We start from the raw sequence: 6932 nt of genomic DNA on the forward strand, positions 1-6932 counted from the left end.
CAATGAGGCCCAAGACACCCTATTGGAAAACCACAATGAGGCCCAAGACACCCTATTGGAAAACCACAATGAGGCACAAGATACCTTAATGGAAAACCACAATGACTCCCAAGATACCTTAATGGATGTCCAAGATGAATCGACAAATATGGAAAAAGCGAAAATTGCTGATGTTTTTGAAGTCAACGGATCAGTACTGGAGGTAATTGAAACTGGTTCACAAGACGATTTCAACCAACCATCGACGTCATCGGGGTTTAGAGATATTTTAATTTACCCAAGAAAGAGCGCCTTAAAATTGACAAAAGGAAAGAATACCCCAAAACATCCCCAACACTTGACGCACCCACAATTTATGGCGTATTTGGAAGAAAAGGAACTTGAGAAACGAAACAATGAAATTGAAAAGGAAAACAGAAGGCTAATCAGGCTTGAAAAACAGAAGAAAAAACTAAAGTCTGAAGCTCAAACTAAGAAGGGAAAAGATTCTAAGCAAGTTGGCAAGAAAAAGGCGAAAACAACTGATGAAAGCTTAGCTGCTCAGCCACTACCGGTTGCTAACGATGGGCCTAGTAGATGTAGGACTGGGCTTAAAAAGAAACGTTTTATTCCCCCTATAGGCCTAAAAGGAATGAAGTATAGGTAGGCCTAAATAGGCCTAGGCCCTATATACCTAAAAACCTACATAAGTAGCCCCATATTTAATAAAGTTTGTTTTAAAGAAATTTCTGATTTTTTATATATTTTAGGCATACGTCTAGGTCGGCCTAAGCCTATATTTTTACTTTTGAAATTGTGATTCGCCTAATGCGTCCCCAAGTCACCCTTTTTTCACTGTCCAAAGTTAGGAAGGGGTGTCCAAAGTTAGGAAGGGGGCGTCCAAAGTTACATAGAAGTGTCCAAAGTTGAGCACGAATTCGGCCTTTGGGGAACTCTACTTTGTGAAAAATGTATTCCATTTAAAAAGTTGAAAACTTGTGAGAATGTGTCTTAAGAATGCTTCTCTCCATTGCTTATTTAATTTTGAGTCTAACATATAAGCAACGGAATTTATTCAAGGTTATGCAAAAAGTGTCCACAGTTATGCATACTGACCCTATTCATTTTTAATTGAATAATGTTTGGCAACTATTTTAAAGGGAACTGCCCATTTAGTACTGAGTTTTCTCATAATTTGACCAGTTGTACTTGATAAGGGATGGCTTTCCATCCATACTAATGTTCCAAACTCAAATTCTAGAGGCTCATGACGGAGGTCGTAGTATATCTTGTGCTGAGCTTATGCTAATTTAGTTAACTCATTACGGAATTCTAATTGTTCCTTTAGAACTTTTAAAGCTTCAGTACGGTCGGGGTCATCAGGGTCCTGAATGGGTTCTTCAATATCCAAATCCAAAGGGAGATGTGGCTCCCGCCCTAAATTCAAAAAGAAAGGGGTTTCATGGGGTGCTGAATTAATAGCAAATTGAAGAAGGTCCAAGGTTTCATCCCATTCGTCATGGTAATTCCCTACATAGAATGATATTAGCTCGCCCATTACTCGATTTAGTCTTAAGCGGGGTGGTAAATAAATTTTTCAGGATAATTCCTGTAAGGTCTTGTATTCAGAAGATTATTCTTGAGCTCAAACAATTTATGCCTAACTGGGTTAGGATCTTCTAAGGAAGTTATTATGGGAGAAGCAAAAGGGTCTTCCCTTTGAGATTGTCTCACGTCTTCCAAAGTGAAAACTGAATATAAGGCTCTAGGACCTGGGGGACGTACTTGAACTTGCTCAGTGTTACTAGAGGATGTTGTAGTACTACTATTTGTTTGATAACTTAAACTTCTACTAGTTGGATCCTGAATGCTAGTAGATTGAGAAAGGGAGGACCTAAGGCTTAAACTTACGACTTTTATCGGGGCCCTCTTCAAAGCGTCAGCTACCACAATCTCTACTCCTTTCTTTTGTTTAATTTTAAAATCAAAAGTTTGAAGGTACATTGCCCATTTAACTAGAGGAGAATTTGGTTCCTGATATAAAATAACCACTGTAAAGCTTAATGGTCAGTGAGAACTGTAAATTTCCGACCTTCTAAAATGGGTCTAAATTTTTTAGCTGCGCAACAAATAGCTAAACATTCTTTCTCGCTAATGGAGTGCCTTGTTTCGGCATCTTTAAGTTCTGTGCTAGCATAAACTATAGAGACTTCTATATTATCTTGAATTTGGGATAGAAAGGCACCTGACCCTGCATCACTAACATCTTTAGTTAAAATGCACGGGGTATCCCTTCTAAAAGAAGCTAAAGGCGTAGCCTTACAAATTTCTTCCTTGATCCTTTCGAACGCTTTCTGCTGTTCGGTATCCCAATTAAATTTCTGGTTTTTTCTTTTTTATCAACAGGAGCTACTATCTGCGAATATTGATTAATAAACCTATTTTGTCATCCATCCCTAAAAATATCTGAACTTTCCTGATATTTTTCGGTGGGGGGAGTTTCTTAATAACTTCAATTTTTGACGGTTCTATATGCACTCCGTTTTCATAACAATGTGACCAAAATTATAGGTTCTCTTTGAGCGAAACGACATTTCTTATAGGACATATTTCAAACACGTGAACTGTTGATCCCTATCTTTACTAAGGGGAATATAATCGTCTAAGTGGAAGTAATCAGTGTCTCTAAAAATCTCTATTAACCGCTGGAAAGAGCTAGGGGCGTTACAAAGCCCAAAAGGGAGAACGTAAAACTCGTACTTTACCATATGAGCCACAACAGCCGTTTTTGATCTACTTTTTGGGTGCTAGTAATTTCATTTTAGGTCAAGGGTGGTTACATATTTTGGTCTTCCCACTCTGGCTAGCATGTCCTCTATGTTGGGCAAGGGATAAGGGTCCTTAATGGTGACACTATTTAGTTTTCTGTAATAAAAACTAAACCGTTAGAGTTTTCCCCGTTTCGTTTGATCAACTAAAGCTACGGGCGAAGCCCAAGGAGATAAGGAAGTTCTAATGATGCCGTCATTTAGCATTTCCCTAACATGTTGTTCAATTAATTTTTCTTCTTATCGTTAACTCGATAAGGTTGAGATTTTAGAACCCGTATGAACCTCGTGGAAGACTAGTCCTGTTCTTCCTACGTTATCGGAAAACAACTCAGGAAATTTCAATAAAAGGGATTCTAATTGATGGCGTTGTTCATCATAGATAGGGGCTGCGGAAACTGCGTCCCTAATACTATTCACAATCTCCTTATCTATTGGATCCTTTTCAGATGGAATTGAAAAAGGGATCTTTAAGTTACCCACTAAACATTGAGATGATTCAAAATCTAATTAGACCCTGTTTTCTTCAAGGAAATCTTGACCCAATATAAAGTCACTATTGAGGGAAGGAACTATGTAGAATTTAAATTTAAATTGTTTCTCACTTTCATTTGACTTAAGAGTAAACTCTAGTTCGTGAGAACCTTTTGTAAATGTATATCGGCCATCGCCCCAAACTATACAATCTAATTGTTCATCTTCAGGTAATTCTGAAGAGTTTCTATATTTACAAATCTTTTGCCACTGATCTAAATTGACAAAAGAGGCATCAGCCCCACTATCTAACTTAGCGTGAACTGTCGCCTGTTCAAAAGTAACGGGAATGGTAACCCTTTTATAAACTGAACCTTTCCTGACGGATTCAATCCTCAGGGGGAACGCGACACGCTTTTTGGTAGGGGCCGGGAGAGGGACCACGAGGGACCTCTCCCGTCTGGGCTTCCCCCGACTTGCTAATCTTTTTTTCTTGACAGTCGGGTGCCAGATGACCTGGTTTCTGACAATTATAACATGTTATAGTACGTATAGATGGGTAGGACAAGGCCAATTGACGACCGGGAGATTTTTATCTCTGATTATTATATCTATTATAGGATCTTTGACCTCTATAGGAGTTGTTAGCTTTAGCTTTGGCTCTGGAGTCTAAAGGTTGTAAGGGATATTCCCTTTTAGGATGTGAAGGAGAGGTAGGAGGATTAGAAGGGCTTTGACACTGCCCAGGGGAACAATGACTATGTTCGGGGGCCCAGTTTGCAGGGCAAGATGATACAGCCTTGGTTATGGTCTTAGGTTTAGGGGGAGATTTCCTCTTTTCCCCTTTTTCAGCATTCTTTTTCCTTTTTCCTAACTTCAATATCCTTTTCAATTATTTTACAGGAATTCCTTAATTGTTCCATTGTAGTAAATTGCAAGAAATGGAGAGGAGTTCTTAGTTCATCCTTTAAATTCTCCTCATAATAGGAACTAAATCCTTTTCGGAAAGAGGATGGGTCATCCCTAAATTTAACTTCATAACCTCCCCGAAAAAGTCCTCTACCGACACCTTATCTTTCTGACTCCTATGGGAAATCTCTATTTTAAATTTAGAATCAGCTTCAGAGTCTCTAAACTGAGCCTTAAAATGTCTTTTAAATGTCTTCCAAGCTAAATGAGGATGAGCAGGGTTTGAATTACAAATATCGTCATACTGACGGATTAAATCCCTGTACCAATACAAAGCATGCCCTCGTAAAAGGAGAGGCAATGCCGCTAACTTGTCTTCATTTGATAGCTTGTGAAATTTTGCATACTCCTCAAAAGCAGCTAAAAAGTCTGTAGCATTATCGCTAGACGATCCCATAAAGGCTAACCTTTCTGGCGGTTCAATAGGGACTTTTCCCGTCGGAGGAATTGTACTTCTATTTATTAATGTGGGTAGATCCCTAACTAATTTATCCAAACTAGTAGCTATAGCTTTATTTATTGCTATATTCTGAGCTACGGCGTTAGCCTGTGTGGTTAAATTATCAGCCAAGGTTTGGAGTAATGGTAATATAAAGGATCTTAATTCCTCGTCGGTAGTGTCTGGTCCTAATTGAGGGATTTTTCGAGACGGAGACATGTGAGTTCCTGTTGTTTTAACTCTAGGATTAGGTAATGTGGTTGTAAAACTAACTTTAGGCTTAACACTTTTGGACGCTGATTTAGGAGGAACAAGGGAATCAATCCCAGTTTGAGGAGGGAAAATTAAGGGAGTTGAACTTCCCTTAGGAGCGGGAATGTTCTTATGAGGGAATAGTTGATAGGGAGAAAATCCCAATACTCCTCTTTCTTGTATCAGAATCCTCTTCGTCCTTCTCTTCTTCAAAGCGAAGAATCCGGTTAAAATTCTCCAATGGATCATCTGTTTCTGGCGGTGCTAGCATGTCGCCATCGTCCCCCGCAGAGGCAAACAGATCTTCCTTCGAATTATCTTTCCCTTTATGTAAAATAGAACCATCCTCCTCATCCTCAGATGTTCGAGGCGACCTCCATGTTTTATTGTCCGAGTAGGCCATTATTTATTTAATTAAGTTAAGTTTACAATGGTCAAGTTTATACAAATAATCATGTAAGTTATCTAAATTCAGTATATTAATTACAAAGATAATTTTATTTTTAATTTACCATTTAAATTAATTATGATTAATTAAGCTTTAATTTAATCATTAACCAACGTGGAAGCCAAGGCTTAACACCACGTGGGGGGCGGATATACCGACAATGATAAACAGTTTTTTACGGGACTGACCGAGGCTTAAGGCCTGGTCTTATCTAGTCGTGTCCCTGTTCGGGCGCCATTTATGTAACCCTCCGTAGAAATTGACTAAGGGAGAATCTCCCGAGGGCCATAAAAATGAATTAAAGACAACTTACTTTAATAATCCAAAAAATAGAAGAAGAGTCTTCTAAAACTTTATTAATATAAAGAAAAAGGGATAAACCCAACTAGACCATACACTTGACAGTTTCTATAACAAAAAAAAAAACAACCGCTCTGTCCGAGAGCTGCCTAGTCACTCTCTTAGCAGAAAAATCACAGAGATTAGGATTGGAGGAGGAGCATGTAACATGGAGGTATAACACCCTGCCAGATCCAAGGAGTAGAAACTCCAGGAATCTGGCAGCCATGTTACACATGTCTTTTATTTTTTTTTTACTATTTGCAACACCTCATCGAAAATTGGAACGCGAAACACTGGATATTTTTCGATCCATTCTGGAGTATCAAACTGACCTGTAAAGAGATAAATGCATGCATTATAATTTAAATAACTTTGTAATAGAATTCGCCTCCGGGACAGGATATCAATAAGGCAACAGACAAAGGGTTAGCCTAAGATACTTCAAAGAAAGAAAATTTTAATTGTGAACATGTATCTTTTCTGGCGTGGGTCCAAAAACGAAGCTAATATATATAATTTTCATCCTTTATAACACTAGCGAACGTATCAGTAAAATCTTTTTCGAGATTTTCTTTAAAGTCAAGAAAGTGTAAGCATTTTAGCTTTCTGATCTGGACAAACGCCCCGACTAGTAGGCCCAGAGTCTTCGCCGCCACTGGCTCAAAAGATTCGAATTCTTTGACCACTACTTGGATGGGTTAACACAGCTCCAAAAACTCCCTCATGACGTCCATGTCATTCGAGCTTTTATCTGCACAATCTAAGTTTTCCAGAGTCGAATGAAGAGTCTCCTCTCTTTCCTATTCATACTTTAATAATGTAATAAAATGAAGATCTTTTTTGATATTGGCACTGCCTTTATTCATTGAGAATGATCGAACTGACGATCTCAGTTGAGTTAAAGTGAAGTGGAAAATCAAGTGATTTTTGATCGATTCTTCTAAGTATAAGACCTGTCTGCATAGTGAAACATTCAGGAAATATCTCCGAATGATTTTGAAATTCAAATTAGGTTCAGATTTTAAGGATAATTTGAAATATGGCCCTCCAATCAATCTCAAAACGCCCTGCCTTTTTGTTAACAAAAAAGGAATCGATGAAAAATCACTTGATTTTCCACTTCACCCTCCCTTTAATGGAGCTCTAGGGAAAACCACTAGATTTTGAAAGATATTGCTTTTAATAATGTAACTCTCCTAAA

This window comes from Phalangium opilio, unplaced genomic scaffold, assembly GCF_054372755.1.
Source record: "Phalangium opilio isolate 3A_F unplaced genomic scaffold, DU_Popi_V2 ptg000077l_1, whole genome shotgun sequence".
Classification (NCBI taxonomy): Eukaryota; Metazoa; Arthropoda; class Arachnida; order Opiliones; family Phalangiidae; genus Phalangium; species Phalangium opilio.